The following is a 24,834-nucleotide window of genomic DNA, read 5'->3' on the forward strand; positions in this document are numbered from 1 at the left end:
GGCCATCCAGACGCGCTGGGTGACCTCTAGGAGGAAAATCCTGTAAGGGGCCCATGACCCGCCTTGCTCAGTCTAACTTATATTCCAGTGTGTGCGTGCTAAGTCGATTCAGTCGTGTCTGACTCTTTGCAACCCTAAGGACTGTAGAGTGCCAGGCTCCTCTGTCCATGGGATTCTCCAGACAAGAATACTGGAGTGGGCTGCCATTTCCTCCTCCAGGGGATCTTCCCAATCCATGTGCTCATCCTATCCTCACTGGCCTGTGCTTCGCCCCTCATGTCTAGTCCCCGAACCAGACCAGTCAGCCCCTGCCATACCCTGGGCAGAACCTTGAGGGCAGCTGGCTTTGCTCAAGGTCCCATGGTGGGCAGGTGATGGGACTAGAGTCTAAATTTCCTGTGTCCTTTTCCTGCTCTTTTTGTCTCTGTCTCGCTCTCACTGTCAGGGCTCCATTCTATCCCTCAGTAGCCCAAGAGTCAACCCTCTGGGGGTACCAGACGATTCTGACTCTGTGATAGCCCCTCACTTTATCTCTGTCCCTTTTAATAGGACCTGGAGTCATACCCAAGGTGTGATAATAGTAATAAAGATTTGTGCATGAAATTGCCTTGAAGTCAGTAAAAATGATGGAAACTTTCATTTGTTTTTTGAATGTTTACTTTGCTCTGGGCACTGTTGTTGGGTTCTTTGGCTCCGGAGACAGATTGCCTGGGCTTGAATTTTGCCTTCACCACTAGTCAGCTCTGTGACTTTGAGCCAACCTTCTAACTTCTGAGTTCCTACCTTCTAAAACTGGAGATGTCACCAGTGCCCACCTCAAAGGGTTGTTGAGAGGTTTAAAAGAACTGACACATAGACAATACCTGAAACTAATCAGTTTCAATAGATGGTGTTATGCTTTAATTTTCAAAACAGTCCTGCCAAAAATGTGAGGTATGGTGATCCCATTTTATAACTGTGGAAAATGAGACCCATGAAGGTAATGTGTATGGTTCAAGGTAACACAGCTAGTAGGTGTGGAGATGATAACAGAATCCAAGGGAAAAAATTCAGACCTCATGCCAGTCCTCAAAAATCCTTTATCATACAGACAAGAGTGGGCTCACTCCTTTCTGAAAAAATTTCCGTGAAAGCAGAATCAAATATGCATATGCATATGTTTATATATTTATATATAAATATGAAAAAATAAGAAATGAAAAAGATTAAAAAAATGACCTTCTCCTAGACCTAATATTTTCAGCAAGCTATAAGTCTGTCTTGAATTCTAATAGGTGGTAGTAGCATGCTTTAAGAGAGGGCCACATCCCTGAAGCCCTTCCTGGTCATCTAGGAGTCCTGCACTTACAGAGCCCTTCCTTCCCAACCCACCCATCCCATGTCATTCAAATGCATCCCACAGGGTGGGTCTGGACTCGGTAGTATGATTGTTACCCCAGAGACTCCCAACACACTTTATAATCACTGACCCTTTATGGTCTCTGTGCAAATGCATAATCGGTTTTATATAAAATATAGTTATGAGCTCTCATTATGGCGGGAGGGAGCAGTTAACATAGAAATTACCCATTGCAGATGTGTAATGTCAGGCCACTAATGAACAAGTCTGGCAGTCTAGCAAGTCCCACCTGATCCAAGGAGGGGCCCCTGGGCAGCTTCACCCCAGCCAATGCGGAGGTTTTAAGTTGAGGTGATGTTTGCTGGACTTCAGCTTCCTTGTAGCTTCTCCCCAGGCTCCCAAGTGGAGGCTGTCTTCATCTCAGCCAGACAATGAGCACCCGGCCCATCTAGATCCATCTGTTCATCTAACCAATATCTTTGGAGCACCTACTCTGCATAGCACTGGGGAAACTTTGTAGACAGTATCAATTCTTTACTCTGTTTTCATGGATCTTGCAGTTGACACTTTTGGGTTTTACATTAATATACAAGTGACATTAATGAGCTAAACTGCTGCCTTTTGTGATCTAGAGGACCCATCAGATCCCCAATTGTGCAGAGCCAGTTAGGCAGATGGGGTGTTGGCTCAAGTGGTGAGCAGCAACACTCAAGTATTGGGAAGTCAGGGGTGGAGGTGAAACTAACTAGGCAATCTGAATTGCTGGCAGTAACTTTGGGATCGGAAACAAGAGCCAAATCAGCAGACCAGACATCTAGTAGACAGTGAACTGAGTCTCCAAGATTCTATTTTTGTTTCCTATAGTTCATTCTTTACTTGGCAGCCAGAGTGATCTTTTAAATACTTAAACCATATTGCATTTCTGTCTTTCTTAAAAGCTCTCCAATAGTTCCTCATCATGCTAGAAATAAAACCCAACCTTCTTTTCTGCTTCTCAGGCTTTGTATCTTATTATTCTTCCCCATGCTCATCCAGCTCACCTGCGCTGGTCTGATTTCTGCCCCCAGGACACCGGCAAGCCTAGTTCTGCCTCAGGGACGTTGCACTCCTGTTCTCCCAGATTTCCTGAAAGTTGGCCACCTAATCAAGTCTCTATTTAAATGTCACCCCTGAGAATCCTTCCCTAACTATCCTGTCAAAATCAGTTTTTCCCTGTTCCTCACTCACTTTTCAGGATGTCTCCCTGTTTTATTTTCTTTATAGAAATTATCATGAGTTGAAGTTATATCATTTGTTTATTGTCCGTATTCTCTCATTAGACTATAAACTCCATAAAAGAAAAGGACTCATCTGGCTTGTTCATTATGTATTTTTCAAGATTAGAAAACTTCCTTGACATCTAGTAGGACCCCAGTAACATTTGTTGAACGGATAAATGAGTGAATGAATGAATGAATATAAAGTAAACAGCAAATACGGGAGTGAGATGAGAGAACGCAATGTAATTTCTCAGAGCCTCCCAGGCCACTGGCTCATTTTGATTACTTATCAGCTGTGTGAGGGTCTGCTTATCTAAATGTCCTAGTGGGAATCTGAAGATCTGAAGACTTGGGGAATCTGCCCAGTCGCTAGAGTTCACTTAGAAACAGGCTTAAATGGCCACCAAAATATTGTTTACATCATTTCTGAGTATCAATAATTCTGAGTTGTGATGATGGGAATCTTGATCTTTTCCTCTTAGAATTGGTTATGAGGTCATTGGAAAGACATTGCCCTGCTGTGACACCTAAGATGTTTTCTGGACCTGAGCTTCATGGACTGGAGACGCCTGCATCCCAGTAGGAATGCCATCTGAAATGTACTAGAGGTCCACTCTCATGACAGCAATAGGAAATGCAGATGAAGTTTGCTATCACCCATTTTGAATTCTTTCTTTGTTTTTGGCCACGTTACTGTGGAATCTTAGTTCCCGGACCAGGGATCAAACCCTGGCCCAGGGCAGTGAAAACCCTGAGTCTTTTTTTTTTTTTTTTTTCCATTTATTTTTATTAGTTGGAGGCTAATTACTTTACATCATTACAGTAGTTTTTGTCATACATTGAAATGAATTAGCCATGGATTTACATGCATTCCCCATCCCGGTCCCCCCTCCCACCTCCCTCTCCACCCGATCCCTCTGGGTCTTCCCAGTGCACCAGGCCCAAGCACTTGTCTCATGCACCCAACCTGGGCTGGTGATCTGTTTCACCCTAGATAATATACATGTTTCAATGCTGTTCTCTTGAAACATCCCACCCTCGCCTTCTCCCAGAGTCCACAAGTCTGTTCTATACATCTGAGTCTCTTTTTCTGTTTTGCATATAGGGTTATCGTTACCATCTTTCTAAATTCCATATATAAAACCCTGAGTCTTAACCACTGGACTGCCAGGGAATTCCCATTTTGAATTCTTAAAAACCAGTATTCTCTCAATATCCAGGTGATTAAAATTAAAATTCACCCATGATCTCAATGTCTCAACAGACCAAATGAATTTTTTTGTCTCTTTTCTTCTAGGCTTTGTCCACATAGATCAGATCCAATTATTTTCAAAATGTTCATGAGAAAGTCATCACTTAGTTGTTTAGGAAAACCTTACAAAAAGCTTAGTATATGTCAGTCCCAGTAAGTCACTGGGGTGGAAAAAAATGAATGAGACTTGTCCATGTTCTCCAAACATTTGCAAATCAGAAGGGTGGCAGAAATGACCCCGAGACAGAATAGTATAGTATCTGGAACCACATCGAGTGGGTTCAAACCCTGGTTGGGTATCTCTGGGAAAGTTACTCAACAGTTTTATATCTTATTAGCCTTCTTATCTGTAAATGAGAATGGGAAAAATAGTATCTCATAGGGCTATTGAAAAGATTAAATAAATTAATGTTTGAAAAGTGCCAGAACAGTGCCTGAGACATGGTAAATGTTGAAGTGAAAGTGTTAGTCACTCAGTTGTGCTGGACTCTTTGTGACCCCATGGACTGTAGCCCACCAGGCTCCTCTGTCCATGAAATTCTCTAGCCAAGAATACTGGAGTGGGTTGCCATTCCCTCCTCCAGGGGATCTTCCCAACCCAGGGATCAAACCCAGGTCTCCTGCTTTGGAGGCAAATTCTTTACTGCCTGAGCCACCAGGGTTGTGTCAGCTAATGTGACCAGGTTTCCATGGCGGCTCATAGGGTAAAGAATCTGCCTGCAGTGCAGGGGACTTGGGTCCGATCCCTGGGTCAGGAAGGTCCCCTGGAGGAAGAAATGGCAACCCACTCCAGTATTCTTGCCTGGAGATTTCGTGGACAGAGGAGTCTGGCGGGCTACAGTCTATGGTGTTGCAAAGAGTTGGACATTACTAAGCAACTAACACGCACAATGTGACTGCTGATAATGCAAAGTGCTATAGGCTTTGGAGAGGGAGGCACAGGGTGTTGTGGGCACATATACCTGCTAGAGGAGGACAGGGAAAACCTGTTGTGGAAAATGAAGGTTTCCAAGGGGGAGGAAGCATGCTGTCAAGACAAGACTAGGATTGATGGGAAAGAGAGGTCTCTTCAATTCTGCCTTCGTTATGTATCAGATTTGTGGCTTTGGACGTTATTTCACCTCCTCTGTAAAATGGGTGTTTTCTCACAGGAGTACTGTGAAGACCAAGTAAATGACATTTATGAGGCTTCTGGCACATGGTGGGAGCTGGACAAAGGGCACTAGTCACGGGGCCATAGGGAACTCCTTGTGACGGAAGGCTGAGATGTACAGAGTCCCGCCGGCCTTCTTGGGGACTGGCTCTGCAGAAGGAAACTACCTGTTCCAGGGTCACACCTCTTTTCAGGGGCAGCCTGCACCCTGTGACTGATGACCTAGGGGGCATGAAGGCCCAGCCCCTCTCTGGATTGGGAGGAGGCTCAGAAAGGCCCTCCGGCTCCAGAGCTCTCCATGTGGTCACCTGAGGTCTTTATTGGGCCTGAGTTACAGCTCAGTGTCTGCCTCCCCGCTTTTCTGCTTCCTTCATCTCTGTGTTTGTCAGCTCAGGCTTCTGTAACGGCATACCACAGACTGGGTGGTTTAAACAACAGAAATTCGTTATCTCACAGTCCTAGAGGCTGGAAGTCCAAGATCAACGTCCTGGCTGGTTTGGGTTTCTGCTTCTGGGTTCTCTCTTCCTGGCTTACAGACAGCCCCCTACTCACTGTATCCTCACTTGGTCTTTCCTCTGTGCTTATCAAGAGAGAGCGAGAGAGTGCTCTAGTTTCTCCCTCTTCTCATGAGAATACCAGTCCTATCAAATCTGAGTCCTGCATTTATGATTTTGTATGTGCTGTGCTATGCTAAGTCACTTTAGTCATCTCCAACTCTTTGTGACCCCATGGACTGTAACGCACCAGGCTCCTCTCTCCATGGGATTCTCCAGGAAAGAATACTGGAGTGGGTAGCCATTCACTTCTCCAGGGGATCTTCCTGACCCAGGGATGGAACCCAGAGTCCTGCATTGCAGGCAGATTCTTTACCACTGAGCTACCAGGGAAGCCCTTTTATGATTTTGAAAGTGAAAGTGAAGTCACTCAGTCGTGTCCGACTCTTTGCGACCCCATGGATTGTAGCCCATCAAGCTCCTCCGTCCATGGGATTCTGCAGCCAAGAATCTGGAGTGGGTTGCCATTTCCTTCTCCAGGGGATCTTCCCAACCCAGGGATCGAACCCTGCTCTCCCTCATTGCAGGCAGATGCTTTAACCTCTGAGCCAGCAGGGAATTTTAACCTTAATTATCTCCTTAAAGGCCCTATCTCCAATTACAGTCACACTCAGGGTTAGAGCTTTATCACATGAATTTTGGAGGGACACAGTTCAGTCCATAACATCTCCCTTTCACACAAGTGTGTCCTAGACTCACTCCATGGTGACCTCCGCTCTGTCTCGCTGTCTGCTTTCCCAGAACCCAAGCTGTGAACACACTTCTTAATCATCTCAGGACACATAGTATCTGGAACATAGTAGTTACTCAGTTAATATTTATGGAATGAGTTGATGTTTGCACATGAGTTATAGTGTGAAGGATTACTCAGCACCAGTGTTTGTTAATGGTCAATGAGAATAAAAGCCTAGCTGTTCCCTTATTGGTTTCTATTTTGATACTCATGTGTACAAACACCACAAACTTCAGCCCAGTGATCCTGGGGTCAAATAGCCATTACTTAGTGAGTTAGGACAGGGGTCTTCAGACTAGTCTAGTTCCCAGTTAGGAACATCTGAAGGGAATAATGGAGAAAGAAATTGGAAATTTCTTTTATTGACTGCTTTCTGTAAGTCAGGGCAGTGCCAAAAGCCTGGCTGGAGCATGTTTTCTTACATATGTCTCACAACTATAAAGTAGGAACCTTTGTTAATTCTATTTGGCAGATAGAGAAACTGGGGCTTTATTGCCAAGGTCACAGCTAGGCAGGCATAGTTGAGAAGCAACCCTTGCCCAGTATGAACATCCCTGAAAGGAAGTTAGGACTCCCTGATGGCATTCGCTTTCATCAGAGGCATCTGCTCCCGTCACCTTCTGCCTCTCCAGGTTGATAGTGACAGGCCTTCCCACCCCCTCCCTCCCCATCGGCTCAGCATAGGCCCTGTCCCAGCTGCTGTTTCCCAGAGGCCTTTGCAAGGCTGAGGCATCAGACCTCTAGGGGTAAGCCTGACACTGGAAGTTAATGATTATCAGTTGAAACAAAACACTTGTTTACATGTTGCCATCATTAGAGGTTTCAGCCCTACCTCTGCTGGGCCTCTTGCCAGATGTTTGGAGGGGGTTTTCACAAGCTGTGCAGTTTACTAAATACAAAAGCTCTCATATTAAGGCATTTTAGTATTAGGCAGTGCAATTCTGATAATGAGTAATTGAATTTCTTTATCTGGAGCCAAAGGGACCAAGATATTCTCAGAGTTTGCTCAGCTGGGACTCACAGATGATTGCTGGAGACATGGGGATTCCCTTCTTGAACCCCCGCTGAGGAGAGCAGGATAGTTTAATGATCCTTTGAGCCTTGTGTCTGGCTCCTGGTGGATGGTGAAGCAACTCTGCTTGGGGAAATCATGGGGAGAACTCAGAGGAAAATAGCGTATGTATTTGATGTTGAAGGGTAATTTTCTTTTCCAGGTAGAAAGAAGGGATGGGAAAGAACATTCCAGAGGAGAGAACAGCACATCCAAAGGCACTGAGGTGTGGAAGTCTTTTTGAGGGCAGAAAGCAGCTCCTATAACACTAAGCTCTGGCCTGGCTGGTTCCAAATCCAGACCAGTTGTTCTTGGCCCTACTTGAGTATTAGAATCATCTGAGGAGCCTTACAAATTACCCAGTCCTCCTTTTCAGAAAGTGAAAGTCACTCAATCATGTCCGGCTCTTTGCAACCCTGTGGACTATACAGTCCATGAAATTCTCCAGGCCAGAATACTGGAGTGGGTACCCTATTCCCTCTCCAGGAGATCTTCCCAACACAGGAATGGAATCAGGGTCTCCTGCATTGTAGGTGTATTCTTACCAGCTGAGCTACCAGGGAAGCCCCAAAAGTTAAAGCCTCGGATCCTAGTGTAAATAGTCTGGGATGGGATTCTGAGCATCCGTATGTTTGCAAAGTTCTCTAGAGTATTCTAACCAAAGTAGAGATAGAGCCTCCATCCTCATGGCCTCTCACTGCCCCAACTTGTGGGGAAACTTTGGTCAAATTTTCAAATGTGTTGCTCGTGTGACTGGTGTGAGATGTGGCTTCCTGAGTGCTCAGCCTTGAGGGCAAACATTTCCCTTTGGGCTAGAAAGGTGTGCCAGGCACCCTCTTTCCTGTCAGAGTCTGTTAGGGAGAGAATAACTTACAGGAAGAGCTCGATGTTGACCAGATCTGACCACATCAATCATGAAGATAAACAAACGCCAATCCGACCCCTGTGCCTTTACCTACAACTCTCCAACTGCTGACTTTTTCTGGATGAAGGGAAAAAAAATGGTAAATTATTCAAGTTTGGGGAGAACAAGTTTTGTAACTGAATTGTAAGACGGCTGAATAAGGAACTATAGTAGCCTATACATATTTTATCCCTATTTTTTTTCACTCCCTTGCAGAAGTAGATTTCAGTTTTCGTTTCTCCCAAGCAGGACTGCTCACTTTGACATTCCCCGGGTGTCTGTAGTACTAGGCAATAATTAAATATCAGGTGCATAAGTTGCTCTTTAATTTGACATGTGTGCTCCAGGCAATAACGGCATGCAGTGCCATGTGGGAGTGTAATTGCTAAGGAATAAAATCTTGTAGCGAGTGAGATCATTGTATCAGGTATGGTGTGACAGCTCATTTGATCATTATGCCCAGGCTAAAGAGTTTGCCTAATTAGTTTCCATTAAAACTCACCCTTTAATCAAGAGTTATTCTTGCATAAAGAATGTCACTCGGTCCAGATGAATGAACAATGGTTTCCCCTTGAGATGGGACTCTCGGCTGCACTGGGATGCCATATGGCTTCTCAATCCACACCCAGCCCTCAGCTGGGAAGCCCTAGCTGTAATGGCTGGTATGAATGGATAAGAGGAAAGGCATTGGGAGGAGAGAATTGGATACTGCCAGCTCTGCTGGGTGGGGCTTAGGGTCTAAGGGAAGCCTCCTGCCAGTCGCAGACACCTGCATTTCCAGACTCTTCCTTTTGCAGAGGGGATGGGGACCACAGAGGTGAGTGACTTGATCACAGTCACACGGTAAGTTGTGGCACAGATCAGACTGGGACCCAATTCTTCTGATTTGTAACCCAAAGCTCTTTCTTTTCCAGAAAATGGTGACTTCAGTTCTCAAGCTTCTTAGGAACAAGGACATGGACCTTTTTCTCCTGACCCACTCTGAACACTGGCTTTGAGAAAGCAAGAATGAGAGTGAATGCTGGGTACACCAGCACAGTCCTGTTTAATCTTCATCTCCTTGGCTTTGGAACCAGCCTCCCCTCGATTTGGATCCCAGTTTTACCTCTTTGCTGAATGATCTTGGGCAAGTCACTTAACTTATCTCAGATTTGGTTTCTTTATCTACAAGATAAAAGTAATATTATTTTCCTTCTGGATAAAAGGATATGTTTCTGGGTACCTGGCATTCAGAGATATATCTCCCCAATTTGGGTTTTCCAAGCAACCATAGTGTTCCCGTATTCTTGGATCCCAGAATTGGGTGTCACTTAGAAGAAGTCAGACTTTGGACAATATACATCTGAGGATGGTTAGTTTCACTTCCCAGGTTTACTGGTGCAGTGGTAAAGAATCTGCCTGACAATGTAAGAGATGAAGGAGATGTGTGTTTGATCCCTAGGTCAGGAAGATCCCCTGGAATAGGAAATGGCAACCCGCTCCAGTGTTCTTGCCTGGAAAATTCCATGGACAGAGGAGCATGGCGGGCTACAGTCCATGGGGTCACAAAGATTCAGTTATGACTGAGCACTGCACTGCACTCAGATCTCAATCAGAATTATCTGACGGGCTGGCAGTGTCTGGCTGGCAGAAGATGCTACAGCTGAGCTGAGATCTGACTAACGGAGAAAGCACCAAGCCGGTGTGACTGTGGGCCTTTCAGTTTTCCTCACTTGGCTAGTGATGTCCTACTTCTCCAGTAAGATGTTTCTGTCCTGAGGAAATGTTTGCCGAGGTCACCAGTGGCATTATTGTTGCAACTCTATCCACTCCCATCTACCTCCATATGCTGGGAATATCCGAATTTGGATTAACTGTCTTGATCTTCTTACCTTTAACCCTGAACTAATAATTGTCAACTGGACACTCTGAAACTTCAGAACAACACATCTAACCTTGGATGCACAACTCCTCTACTTCCCAAATTCATTTATTTAAAAAAAATTCTAATTGACTTTGCAGAACCCCGAGACATCCAAGCTACAAGCAAGCTCAGAGACACCACTGAGTGTAAGGCAGTGACCTGGTCTGAGCCTGGCGGTTGGAGTCTGACCTGGGGCAACTCACTCAACTATCCGAGTTTGACTTAGTTTCCTGGTATTTAAGATGAGGTATAATTATGCTACAGATCTCCCAAGAGCTTTCCTGACCTGATTCTTGCTTGCCTTGCAACATTAACCTTCTTTATGTTCCTTCAAATAGCCTTTGCTCCAGACACACCAGACTACCTGTTAGATCCTATCCAAGTGATCATTTGTATTCATGCCTCCATGCGTTTACCTGCGTTGTTTCTCTCTGCCTGAAATGTTTTTCCTTTCCATACTCACCTGGCAAACTTCTACCCTTCTTTTTGTCTCATCTCAAGACTTCTCTTTATGAAGATTTTCGTGGGTTTCTTTGCTCTTCACTCTTTCAGCTTTTTCTGCCTATCTCCCTGGTACTCCTATATTCCCCTTATTCTATTCTATTTTTAATATCGAGTCTATCTTTTTACATCCAGAAGCATCTTTTAGCTTTTCTTTTATATTTTCCATCATTTCCTCAGTCTGCTCTTCTAATTCGCTAATTCATTTTTCTTCAAATTCATCTTGCCATTTATTCCATTGACTGTGTTATTTACTTTGGCTTTAGTATTGATACTAACATTTCTGCTTGGGATCTTGTCAGTTTCTTGTCTTTGCTTCCTACGGCTAATATTTTCCCTTCATATCTTCATGCTTATTTTACATTTTTGGAAGGCTTGTTTCAGTAGTTCTGCTTCAGGTGTTGTTCTGTATGTTGCCTTTCTTCATAGTAATTATATCTTCAAATCTAGTTCTTTTCATTTATGAAGTCATGTTTCCCTGAGGCTATCAATCAGTTGTTTGGTAAGGTGTGTTGGGGAAAGAGGTCACATTCAGGTGACTGTCTCCATGGGTTTAAGGAGAGGGGAACAGATGAGTCTGAGGGCAGAAATCCCAAGGTCCCTCAGGTCCCACAACTGGAGTTCCACTTTAAACCTGCAAGGTGAATTGGCATGGGGAGAGGGTGGCCTTTGTGGGTTGTGTCTGATCTGGGTTTGGGAAAGGGGGTGCAGAGCAGATCCAACTCATTTTCATCAACTTTTTTTAAAGATAATTTTTTTTTAGGTTCACCATAAAATTGAGAGGAAGATACTGGGATTTCCCATATACCTTCTGCCCCTACACTTATACATATTCCCCCATTACCAGCATCTCTCACCAGGATGAAACTGCATTGACACACCATAATTACCCCAAACCCATAGTTTACCTTAGGGTTTACTCTTGGTCTTGTATATTTTATGGGTTTGGGCAAATGTGTAATGACATATATCCATCATTATAATATCATACAGAATATTCTTCATGCCATAAAAATGCTTTGTGCTCTGCCAATTTCTTCTTTTCCTTTCCCCACCTACTCTTGGCAACCATTAATCTTTTTACTGTCTCCATAGTTTCACCTTTTCCAGAAGGTCACAGAGTTGGAATTACACAATATGTAGCTTTCTAAAAATTAATTTTATTATCTATTTATTTTTGGCTATGCTGGGTCTTCACTGCTGTGTGGACTTTCCTCTAGTTGTGGTGTTCCGTCTTCTCATTGCAGTGGCTTCTCTTGTTGCAGAGGATGGGCTCTAGGTGCATGGGCCTCAGCAGTTGCAGCTCCCAGGCTCCAGAGCAGAGGCTCAATAGTTCTGGTGCACGTGCTCAGTTGCTCTGTGGCATGTGGGATCCTCCTGGAGGGATTGAACCTGAGTCTCCTGAATCGGCAGGCAGATTCTTTACTACTGAGCCACCAGGGAAGCCCTAGAAGCTTTTCATGTTGGCTTCTTCCACTTAGTCATACGTATCTGAAGTTCTGTGCTGAGGGACATTTTAGTGCTGAATAATAGTTCATCATCTGGGTGTACTGCAGTGTATTTATCCATTCACCTAATGAAGGTATCTAGCTGGCTTCCAAGTTTTTGGCAATTATGAATAAAGCTGCTATACACACTTGCATTCAGGTTTTTGTGTGGACATCAGTTTTTGACTTTTTTGGATCAATGCCAAGGAATGTGATTGCTGGATCACATGGTAAGAGGGTGTTTAGTTTGTTAAGAAACTGCCAAACTGTCTCCCAAATTGGCTGTACCATTTTTTTTTTTGGCTGTACCATTTTGCAGTCCCACCAGGAGTGTATGAAAGTTCCTTTTGCTCCACATCCTCACTAGCATTTGGTGTTGTCATTGTTCTGGATTTTGGTTACTCTAATAAACGTGTAGTAGGATCTCAGTGTTGTTTTAATTTATCAGTTCTTTGCTTGTTCCTGCTCCCAAAGGACTTTTCTGCTATACCGTTAAGTGTTGACTCGGCTGGACTGTGAAGGAATAGGTGATGGTTTGTCCAAGGCAGTAAAGCAGTGAGGTGAGAGCAAAATGTCAGAACCTTCCTCCCACACACTGGGGGGACACCATCCCTGGGTATTGTCAGTTTCAAGCTGTAGCTACCCACCTCCTGACGCACAAAATCCAGACCCTGTCCCCGGAGGGCTCACATTTTGTTATTATTACTGTTGTTGATTTCTGACACTTATATTTTCCTCTTGCTTTTATTCTTTTTTTTTCAGTGTTAATTTTGGTGGGAAGGGGGGAAAATAGTCAACTATTTTGGTAGAAACCAAAGTTTTATGTTTCATGATGCTTGATACAGTCTCTACGAATGTGTAAACGTCATATTTGTTAGGTGGCATAGTGGTTAAAAACAAGGATTCTGAAATTTGACTGAGTTTTTACTTTTAAAAAAAGTTATATAAACTGTGTAGATATAATTTACATCCAGTAAAATTCACTACTTTTCAGGGTATACGGTAGTGATTTTTGACAAATATATGTACCTATATAACTACATACTGAACATTACCATCAGCCTCAAATTCCCTTGAATGTTTTGCTAGTCAATATCCATGTTTTTCCCTAGCCCAAGGCAAATACTGATCTGTGTTCTTATACCACATATTAGATTTATGTTTTTTTCTGAAGTTTTATATAAGTGGAATCATATTGCATGTACTCTTTTTGTGTCTGGCTTCTTTTGCTCAGCAGGAGGTTTTTGAGATTCACCCATGCTGTTGTATCAGTAACTTACTGCTTTTAGTTGCTGAGTGGAATTCTATTGTATGAATGATTACAGTTTGTTCATGTATGGTTCTATTGACAGACATTTGGATTGTTTCCTCTTCTGGATTGTAATAAATTCCTAGTCTGCCACTTGTTAAACTGGGCAGTTAAACTTTCCATTTCAATTTTCCCTTGTAAAATGGGGATAATATTGTACCTAACTTATAAAGCACTCAGTAAGTACTTGTACTTTTTTTGTCTTCTACTTGAGTGTGAAATCTTTGAAAAGAAGAACTAAGGTTTATTCTTTATAACCCCCAGTCCTAGGACAGTGCCCAGCATTCATACTTTCAGTCAATAAGATTTTTTTTTAAGTAAGTTTTAACTAAGACTGTGTATCACACTTCATGTTGGCTGCTAAGGCTATTATCACGTCACGGTCCCTGCTGTCATGCTTCATGCCTAAAGCAAGGGACAAACAAACCAGTACAGTGTGTTCGGGCAAACCCAGGGGCTGAGGGTGTCATCTAACCCAGGCCTGGGAAGGATCAGGGAAGAAAGTGATGATCAACAAACACATACAGGCTGAATGAGAACTACCTAGCTTAATGGCTGGAGGATGGGAAGAGTGTGAACAGCGATAGTCTGAACAGGCTCAGAGGTAAGAAAGGGCATGCCTGCAAAAGGAATGACACATGGGTTTGACAATAGAATGAGTAATGAAACTATTGTAATAAGCCAGGAAAAAAGATATAAACCTGTGGCATAGGTGGGGCTTTAACTGATGAGACATATTGATGAGGTAGAAACTACTGAATAACTGATGCAATGTGGTAGGAAATGTGAACTCAAAATGTAGCTAAGGTTCTAATCCCCAGGTGATTAAAAACACAAAATTGTCATTAAAAGTCAGATGTTAGTAAAAAAAAAAAAAAAAGTCAGATGTTAGGAGGAAAGCAGTTTTTTGTTTTTTTATTTTTTGCATGGGTAGTGATGGGTTAAATACCTTTCTGGACATATTGAACATGAGGCAGCAGTGTATACTACATTGAGGTATTTGCGAGAACTTAGTGGAGATGTCAGAGATGGAGAAAGAAATTTAAGTGGAGAGAAACAAGGGCAGTCCACTCAGTGAACACCTGGCAGAGGACTTGTGGGTGGTGCTCAATCCATCCAGGTTCAGGTATGTCGGGATAGGGCAGCTGATTCATAGGCATCTATTCCCACAAGCTGAAAATTTGCATTTGGGAAAGAGGCCTATTGGTGCGGAGAGGAGGAGGGGCAAAGTAGACCATGATCCAGGTCTTCAGAGGTCCCTGGTGCAGCCTCAGTGAATCATGTCTAAGACCTGTGGAGAGGACAAAGAAACTAGTTCTTAGAAACTTAGTTTATTAGTCTCAGTTACAGACAAAATGGCTAGTAGGTCTGGGAGACGAAAGAAAGGGAGAATGGTGAGAGAGTCCTTTTTAAAAAAAGTTTTATTTTGAAATAATTATAGATTTATAGAAGACTTGCAAACATAGTACAAAAAAATGACGAGTCCAGCTTCTGGTTAAAAACCTACATGTGATGTTTCAGGCCCAACCATAGGTTAACACAAAGGCATCATGTGGCAAGCCTCATGGGGGTTGTGAGGGGCACTGCCCTAACCATACTTCCTGCCCACAGGTGCACAGCCATCTGAAGGGAGCTGCAATCAGGGCCTCAGACCCCCTCCTTCCACTAGTCATGGTGGAGATCTTTCTCATACTTACATTCCTAGCCCAGACACCTTCCTTCCTTTTATCCAAGGCTTTGGTTGAGGTATTTTTCAGAAACTTCTGCTAAATGTTCTTTATCTGGGAGAAGGGGGAAAAACTTAAAGAATCTTTCCCCACTCTGACTCTGTACCCACACCCCGCTAGTTCTTTTCCACTCTGAACTTTTCTCACCTCCCACTGCTGGGGCCTTTTGCTCCTTGGGGCTCCCTCAACAGTGAGATGAACGCCATATCCACACTGATTCACCTGACCTTCAACCTGGGCATGGTTGCAGGGGGAGTCAACATTTTCTCTTATATCATCAGAGTAAGTGATTAAAGGCTTAACTCTTTCTTAAAGCTTGTTGCTTTAATCAGCTACTCAGATGCCTGACAGCTCAGTGCTGTCTCTCAGCTCAGCTAAAGTCCTGACCATATGTTTCACACCTTGCTTCCTCTAAACTCAGGGCAGACTTCATGGCATACAACCTGTGTGGTCTCACTGCACCCCATGTTCAGAATGGCCTGTGCCTGGTTTTCTTCTCTGTTGCTGTCTTGAAATCTTTTAAATTTTGAACAAGTGGCCCCAGAGTTTCATTTTACACTTTTGTTCAGTTAGTTGCTTAGTCATGTCTGACTCTTTGTGACTCCATCTACTGCAGCACACCAGGCTTTCCTGTCCTTCACTATCTCCTGGAGTCTGCTCAAACTCATGTCCACTGAGTAGGTGACGTCATCTAGCCATCTCATTCTCTGTTGCCCCCTTCTTCTAACCTCAATCTTTCCTAGAATCAGGGTCTTTTCCAATGAGTTAGCTCTTCACATCAGCATCAGTCCTTCCTGTGAATATTCAGGGTTGATTTCCTTTATGATTTACTGGTTTGATCTCCTTGCTGTCCAAAGGACTCTTGAGAGTTTTCTCCAGCACCACAGTTGGAAAACATCATTTCTTCGGTGCTCAGTCTTTTGTATATTTCAACTCTCATATCCATACATGACAACTGGAAAAACCATAGCTTTGCCTATACCCATGAAATTATGTAGCCAGTCCTGCCCCAGTGTCAACATCTTACATGACTGTGGTACATTTATCTAAACTGAGAAGCAGACCTACTATTAACTAAACTACAGGCTTTATTTGGATTTTACCAGTTTTTTAAAAGTTACTAATTTCCTTTTTCTCTTTCAAGATCAATTTGGGATACTGTATTATATTGGTTACCATATCTCCTATTTTCTTTTAATATGTGACATTCATTTGGTCTTTCCTCTTTGACTTTAAAACTTAGGAAAGTGAAGAAAAATTGTTAGTCACTCGGTTGTTTCCCACTGTTTTTGACCCCATGGACTGTAGCCCACTAGGCTACCCTGTCCATAGAATTCTCCAGGCAAGAATAGTGGAATGGGTTGCCATTTCCTTCTTCAGGGGATGTTCCCAACCTGGGGATTGAACCCAGGTCTCCTGCATTGCAGGCAGACTCTTTACCAACTGAGCCACCAGGGAAAACCTAAAAAGGAGTTGCCCAGTTATTTTGTAGAATATTTCTTAATTTTGATTGGCCTCATGTTTTCTCTTGATTAGACTGAGGCTATGGATTTTGGGGAAGACTATCATAAAGGTGAAGTACCCTTATCACAACATGTTAGAAGGTACATGGTATCAATGTGACTTATTTCTGGTTCAGTCTAGACCACTTGGTGAGAGTGGCATCTGCCAGGTTTTCCCATTATGAAGTTACTATACTGCTTGTCCCATGTCCCACACTCTATTTGTTAGAAGCAAGTCACTAAATCCAGCCCACATTCAGGGGAGGGGGATTAAACTCCATTCCTGGAGGGAGAACAAGCAAACAATTGGTGAACAAGTATAAAAACCACCTCCATAGTGAATAAATACTTGTTGGAGACACTTTGAGACTGTACAAATATCCTATTTTTCTTTAATGCTTTGCTCACTAATATTAGCATCTATCAATGATCTTGCCTGCAGCAATCATTACCCTGGTGGTGGTGCTGTTCTAATGGTGATCTTTTATTTCAGCAGCATGGGCATCACCTGAGAACTTGTTGGAAATGCAAATTAGCAAGACCCACTCCAGACCTATCAAGTAGGAAACTCCAGGGTGGGGCCCAGTAATTGGGTTTAACAAGCACTGCAGGTGATTCCAATGCCCACTAAAGTGTGAAAAGCCCTGATTTCAGGGAATTCTTTAATAACTAACTGCATGAATATTCTAATTATTTATAGGAACATGAGTCCCAGTGAAATCATGATCTTTCCTTTAGTTTTCAAAGGTTGCTCTATGGATGAAGAAAGGCTAATTGTTTGATTCAATTTAATCAACATGTATGAAGTGTCCGTACTTGCTGATCCAAGGTAGGTGATACCAGTGAAGGTAGATCAAGGACTCATAAATGATGAGGGAAGGAGGGGCTGGGAAGAGGTTGAAAAGTTTGGCTGGGCCAGGTGAGGAAGGTAGCTCTGATGTCTTCGGATTGACTCCCTGCTGGTTGTAGAGAACTGGTGTTCTGTGGATTGACAACCTATGGGGCCCAGAGCACAAATTACATTTAAGTCTCCCCAGAGGGAAATGGTCTAGAAACATGGTTAATAACACAGCCTTTAGAGTGATATAGTCTGGAGCTCAGATGCTATTTCTTCTACTTACTGTGCTATTTTGAACTTGTTGTTCTCTGTTAGCCTCAATTCCCTCATCTGTAAAAAGAGACGATAATAATAGCAGTGGTGATGGAGCACTTACTATGTGTCAGGCACTTTCCTAAGTACTGGACATGAACTTACTCATTTACTTGTCATGATGGCTGTCTAAAATTAGTAACATTATTATTCCCATTTTACAGAGAGGCAACTGAGATGTGCGGGGAAAACTCACAGAGATATTAAGCAGGGCAAATGGGATTCAAATGCAGGCTGCCTTGTCTCTGGAGCCTATCTCTTAACCTGCCTGACCTTGTAGGATTTCTGTAAAGTTCAAAGTTAAGTCATGTATGAGAGGTGTTCAGTGCAGTATTGCACCCACAGGGAGTCTTTGCAAGTGGTAATGGCGAGTTGTGATAACGCAGGTGTGAAGAAATTAACTGACAACACGGCATCAGTCAGGCTCTCCTGCCCCACGCTCTCACAGCCTCATAACTTCTTATGTTTTGTAAACAGTGATATTGCTGACCTTGGTAACACTGCGCCTGTGCGCCCACTTGGCCATGGGCCCCTTTTGTCTGTCTTAGTATATCAGAAGTCTTTGAAGACTCCCAGTTGCTGCTGCCTGGAGCGAGTAAACACGTCTGCAGTCCCCACAGAGGGACTTGAGTCTTCCTTGAGTCTTCTTCCATTTTCCCGGGTTGCACCTTATCTACCCTGGGATCAGTGAACAGTGTGACGGGCAAGACAGCAGGAGTACCAGGTGGATCTGTGGCCACTGGGGGCCCTGATTGGAGTCGCAAACTTCCTATTATCTCTAGCTGTCTGGTTGGGTCTCTTGTATGCCTTAGGGCTGTAATTGTCTCTTGTCATCTCTGTTCATAGGATCCCTAGAGGGTCCAACCTTCCCTAAAGATGAGCCAGCTCTAAATGCACCTGGGGTGTGAAATCTGAGAAATCATGAAAAAAGGCAGCACCATGAAATCACCCAGGATTCAGGAAATCCTGGGCCTATTTGTATCCCTCAGCCTATGTGACCATTGGAAAGGGTTCTGCTACCTCGATTTCAGTGTCCCCATTCATGAGAGAAGGACGTCGAATCTCAAGATCCTTCTCCCCTCCATAGTATCCAAGAACGCTGTAGAGTCCCAGGGAACTTCTCTTGCTGACCATGGCTGTCCATCTCAATGGAGAATTTGGCCTTTAGGTATCTGGGTAGGTCTTTCTTCCTGGATTGGGGCTTTCCTGGTGGCTCAGATGGTAAAGAATCTGTCTGCAATGCAGGAGACCTGTGTTCAATCTCTGGGTTGGGAAGATCCCTTGGAGAAGGAAATGGCAACCCACTCCAGTACTCTGCCTGGGAAATCCCACAGACAGAGAAGTCTGGCAGGCTACAGTCCATGGGATCGAAAAGAATTGGACATGACTGAGTGACTAACACTTTCACTTTCTTTTTCTTCCTGAATTATATGCCAGTCTCAACATATTTAGTTAATGCTTAGTAAACATCCTCCTGAAATTCTAAACCTCTAATTTATGGGAGCTATATGTAACCATACCAATGTAAATAATGTTCACACTCATTCATTTGAATTCAGAAAGTTCAGGATTAGAGTGAACTTATACCACAATTAGTGCTGAATTTTTCTTTTATATTGTTTCTGAAGAATGACCAAGCTTGTGAAAAAAATGAAAGGAATCAAGAAGAAATAGCTGAACCACCTTAAAATGATCCAACCCTGTGATGTGTGAAGCACTATTTTTTTCCATTTAAACAAAACACTAGAAGCCACTTCAAATTCTTATTTGGAAAAGAGTGAGGAAATAATGTAATCAATCAAAGAATTTATTAAATGTGCTCTTTTAGTCATTCAAGCAGGGTCTGAAAGAACCCACACTAAGCAAGCCTTAGTTTGGAGTGCCTGTAAATTCTTGGAAGAAATAGTATATTTACCCTCATAGCTTCTGTAATTGCTATTTTCCTGATGTAAAGAACAGGGCAATCCCTGATATTTAGGACAATTAATGACATCTGGAAGATACAAGTTTCTGGTCTCCTCACAGTGGCCTTAGACTTCTTTAAGGTCTCCTAATGGCCACACTGATTTTCCAAGTCTTTCTTCCCCTCACAGATGGGATGGCCCAGCCACCTCTTAGAGATAGGCAGTGGTGAGAACAATTTTCACCCCATTTATCTCTTCAACATCAGCAATTGCTGTGTGTTGCTGACAGCAATGGATGTCATGCTGGGTAATCCTCTTCCCGTTGTGAAGGGACCTAACCAATTACCAGTGAAGTATTCATGAAAGATCCAAGGGAAAAGGTAGCTAATGATGCCTTTTGTCAGATCTACCAATACATAAGAAAGTGCACTTTGGAGCAAATAGAGTTGTTTTTACTCTTTACAGGTAAAGTTGTGTTATGTTTTTGAATGTGTGTATGTGAATGTATATGTTTTAAAACATTTACCAGTATTAATATTGGGTTGGCTGAAAGTTTGTTCCAGTTTTTCTGTAAGGTAGTGTGTAAAAACCGGAATAAGCTTTTTGACCATTTTTTTCACTTAATAAATTAATTCACTTTAAGGGCAACATTCATCTTGCTACAGAATTATGAGAGAATTTTAAAAAATAGACTTGCAACTACTTTTACATTTCATCGTTGCAGTCCTACCATCCCTCTCCTCATGGAAATCACAATCATCTTTTGAAACAGAAGACAGATTATAACCTATCCTTCCTTAAAAATCCTCCCATGGCATCCCACAGGATTTAGGAGACAATTTGAACTTGAGTCTCACCATGGCCTTCAAGGTCCTGCATGATCCAGCCTCTGCACACCTCTCCAAGCTGCTCTTGAGCCAGCTCATCTGTGGTCTGGCTCGCTGCCCTTCTGTCTGTCATGTAAGCAAGCTAAGCTTGTCATGTAAGAGCTAAGTAAGCTCTTCCCAGAGCCTGTGCACCTGCTGGTCCTGCTGCCTGCAGACCACCCTCCTTTCTGAAGTGGGAATGTTCCCATCTAGTCGCTTTGCTTCACTTCTCCTTGTTTGATGAACTTCAGAGTATTTCTCACTTTCTGAAATTGTCTCATTTGTTCATTTGTTTAATGTCTGTCTTCCCCTCACTGTAAGCTTCATGAGAGAGGAATCTCATCTCTCTAACCCACCACTGAATGCCCAGCACCTGGCAAAATATCTAGCTGCTAACAGGTGCCCCATTTAGTTAAACTTTGAACAACATGGGTTTGACTTCCTGGGTCCATGCACACACAAACTTTTTCCTACAGTACTACACAATCTTCAGTTGGTGGAGTGAATATGGAAGAACCACATGTATGGAAGGCCAGCTATAAGTTATATGCAAATTTTCTACTGCATGAAGGGTTGGTACCCCTAACTCCCACACTGTCTGAGGGTCAACTGTATGTATTTTTGAATGACTAACAGAATTAATGGACCCAAAACTCAACTGCTGTATTTGTCTGCTATGATTTTCCTGGTTTTTCTTTTTTTTGTATTCTAATTAAACTTTGGAGAAAGTATCAGTTGACCAACCTGATAAGAGTGAGTGCTATGAGGGTGATGGAAATCTGGCTAAGACTGAATGAATCAGGTTAGAACAGGTATTTAGGATGCAGGAGACTATGATACAAAAGTGAATATTTCATCCTAGAGACTTGGGTGTCTGGGAGTTTACTGAAAGAAATATTTGCTGGACAGTGAAGAGTTATGTGTGTGTGCATTCTAAACTGAATGAATGCTGCCACAAACATGGGGGTCTCTGGGAACTTCCTTTAGCGGACAAATCCATTAATTGAATTTCTAAAATGCCTCCTGCCTGTTTTCTGACACTTTTGTTTTCATTGACTGCTCTAGTTAAGGTTCTCTTTATCCCTCTTCTGAAGGAGATGGTGAAGTATCATTCTTAAAAGCAAGTTCAACTATGAAAATCCCTTGCTTGTCCCTCATTGGAGAACTGGGGGATCCTAGCCTGGGGCTGTGGGGTCTGCACATCAGTTACCATCAGATGGGGTGAAAAGTGTGTTTTCTGTCCTGCTAATTGATTGTTAGTACTTTGTGGCCATTCCCATTGTGGCTTTTCCCATTGTGGCTATTCCCACGTTGACTCTTCTTTATGTTTGCTTGCCAAAGACAATTCACTCATATGTCCACCTCCCCTGCCCAAAGTCCCAGACTTACTAATTCTTGACAATCAGAACAGAGTAGCAGAGTAGTAGAAAGTATTTATTATTCGACCTAGAAAATGTTATCAGCCCTATAATACGTGTGGGAATCATGGTACAAGAACTGAATAACCTGTCTAGTCCAATAGATATGTTTAGAAAAAAGGCTTATGTAAGACGTCTCCACAGACAAATGAAGCAAGTCTACAAATGTGATTTTTTCCCTTAATCTGAAGATTTTCCTTCAGTGAGTTCTTATTTGACAATTTTTATTTTTTTAAAAAAATTTTCATTTTTATTTTCATCTTTGAATTTTGTGAAATATAGCACTTCTCCATAAGCACATAAAAATCTTCTGTATAAATACAGAACCAAGGGTATCTCTTAAATTTATGGATATCCTTTTCTATTTGGGCATCAGTAGGTGAGAGTAAAACTCAAGTTACATAAATACTATATGTTTGCAGATGGGGGCTTCCCAGGTGACTCAGTGGTAAAGATTCTGCCTGCCAAGCAGGAGACATGAGTTCAATCCCTGGGTTGAGAAGATCATCTAGAGAAGGAAATGGCAACCCATTCCAGTATTCTTGCCTGGGAAATCCCGTGTACAGATGAGTCTGGTGGGCTACAGTCCATGGCCTCACAAAAGAGTTGGACATGACTTAGCAATTAAACAACAATTTTATGTCTCTAGATAGGTGTTTACAAAGTTTGTGACCAATGGAACACATTTTCCAAGGTATTAATATATCACAAAAAATGTTTAGTGCACAATTGTTACATTTACTGTAATCAAAGATCTATAGAAAGAGGGACTTTGTCTTGTTTACGCTGTATTTTTCCTGTATCAAAATAGAGACTAGCACATCGTAGGCACCCAAAATATTTAAATTAATTGTCATATTTAAGTTAAACAGCTTTCTTTACTGCTTGACTTCTCAGTCTTACTATGCTTATAACATAGCTCCGAGAGGAAGACTTGGCATGCCTTATTTCTTAAGCTTATTTGACCATGGGCCACCCTAAGATATATCTATATCTAATATCTATTGGAACAGTGTTTCATAAAATAAAATTTGTGAAGTGCTGGATTAAAAGGTAAAAATTTCTGGCAAAAGGGACATTTGACTTGAAAAGTTAAATCTACAATGTTAAGTTCTCTTCCAAACTTTCACTGACCTGTATTTTTTTATCTTTGTGAATAGGAAGAATGAAGAAGAGAGTAGGGGAGAGAAAGAGATTTGAGATGGAAAAGGGGGCAGTCCTGTGGCTGCAGGGAAAAAAAAAAATTTAGACTGCTCTGAAACTGACCAGTAGAGAAATTGACAACCAGAGGTTTCTCATGGAGCCCAACGATAGCAATTGTCTACAGAGTGGCTTTATCTTGTAAATGTTTGCTTGAAGTCTATTGCTTGATTGCTGTGGCCAGGCACAGGGATCATTGATAACTGGATCTTTCCTTTCTTTTCTCATGTGGGTCCCTCCACCCCTCTTTTGTGCTTTGGGACACTCATTAATGGATGGTCTGGGTTCATCACTGTAGAGAAACTTAAGGACAGAGAGTGAGTGGGTAAGACTGCAGATTGTGGAGGCAAGTTGTTGGATTGATAGTATCCTGAGTGCTCTTGGACCTGTTGTCTGACTTCTCTGTGTTTCAGTTTCCTCCTCTAAAAGATGGGGATGACAACAGTATTTATCTCATAAGGCGAGGGAGGTGAAATAAGATGAAACATATGTACTTATTATAAAAACTAGCTGTAATTGTGGGTATCATTGGTAATGGTAATAAAGATGATATTTTTGTGAGTTCAGTAAACTCATAACTTATATTTCAGTTTTAAAACAAGTATATTCTGAGAACTCTGCATACAGTATTTTGTAAGTTATTTCTTTTAATGCAGTGCATATTTTACAAAATACCTGCTTTGGGGAAGTTGATGCATGGTTTTGAAAGTGGGCATGCTGTGAGAAGCAGAGGGTCTGTGAGAAGAGAGGGTCTCTTGCAAATGGGAACTGTCCCATTCACCTCCTATTCCTGGTTCTTCTCTCTAAAGAAAATAAAGAATGCTCAATCTGGGTGGGAAAGCAAGGAAAAATTTAGACTCTTGCCCCTCAAGCTAGTTGTTCAGTATCCCATCTCAATTTCATTTTTCTACCCACTTCTATCATGAACCAGAAGTTTGCAATTCCAATTCTCCAGGCTCTGCTCTACTGTGTGAATAACATGCAACACAGCAGGAAATAATAAGTCCTTTCCACACACCATTCTTTAAGACAAGGTGGGCAGAGTTGTCTCTTACTTGCTATGTACCCCGGGCTCCTAGGCCATGATTACATTTGTCAACTGGCCTCTCTCGGTCCTGAGGGCTCAGCTCATCAACCCAGAGGAACTCTTTCAACCTGTGAAAATAAAAACATAGATAGCTGACCATGTGCAAAGTTTGAATTACGATTATTTTACAACAAAGCAGATGGTTTAAGCTCAATTTTATATATATCTTGCAAACACTATAGTCCAAGTACCTAGCACAGTGCCTGGCACATAGTAGGCCCTCAATACATTTTGAATAAAGAAATAGTGAATCAAAAATTTGCCACCACTTTTAAAGAAGATTGGGAATGCAAATTGATATAGCCACTATGGAAAACAGTATGGAGATTACTTTAAAAACTAGGAATAAAACTATTATAGGACCCAGGAATCCCACTGCTGGGAATATACCCTGAGGAAACCATAATTGAACAAGACTTATATACCCCACTGTTCATAGCAGCACTATTTACAATAGCTAGGACATGGAAGCAACCTAGATGTCCATCAACAGATGAATGGATAAAGAAGTTGTGGTACATGTACAAAGTGGAAT

General features: G+C 42.4%; 2 long non-coding RNA genes and 1 other non-coding gene across 3 annotated transcripts; all 3 read right to left on the minus strand.

The window, feature by feature from the left end:
- Positions 1-14,343: 14,343 nt before the first annotated feature.
- Positions 14,344-17,923, minus strand: LOC139037022 (uncharacterized). The gene is made up of 2 exons (XR_011489803.1): positions 17,796-17,923; positions 14,344-14,736 (listed from the first exon to the last, which is right to left on the minus strand). It is a non-coding gene; the product is annotated as an uncharacterized lncRNA (long non-coding RNA).
- Positions 16,559-16,630, minus strand: TRNAC-GCA (transfer RNA cysteine (anticodon GCA)). Its single transcript has one exon. It is a non-coding gene; the product is annotated as a tRNA-Cys (tRNA).
- Positions 17,924-23,703: 5,780 nt separating the features above from the next.
- Positions 23,704-24,369, minus strand: LOC110131274 (uncharacterized). The gene is made up of 2 exons (XR_002312131.2): positions 24,268-24,369; positions 23,704-24,015 (listed from the first exon to the last, which is right to left on the minus strand). It is a non-coding gene; the product is annotated as an uncharacterized lncRNA (long non-coding RNA).
- Positions 24,370-24,834: the final 465 nt, after the last annotated feature.

This window comes from Odocoileus virginianus, chromosome 10 (genome assembly GCF_023699985.2).
Source record: "Odocoileus virginianus isolate 20LAN1187 ecotype Illinois chromosome 10, Ovbor_1.2, whole genome shotgun sequence".
Classification (NCBI taxonomy): Eukaryota; Metazoa; Chordata; class Mammalia; order Artiodactyla; family Cervidae; genus Odocoileus; species Odocoileus virginianus.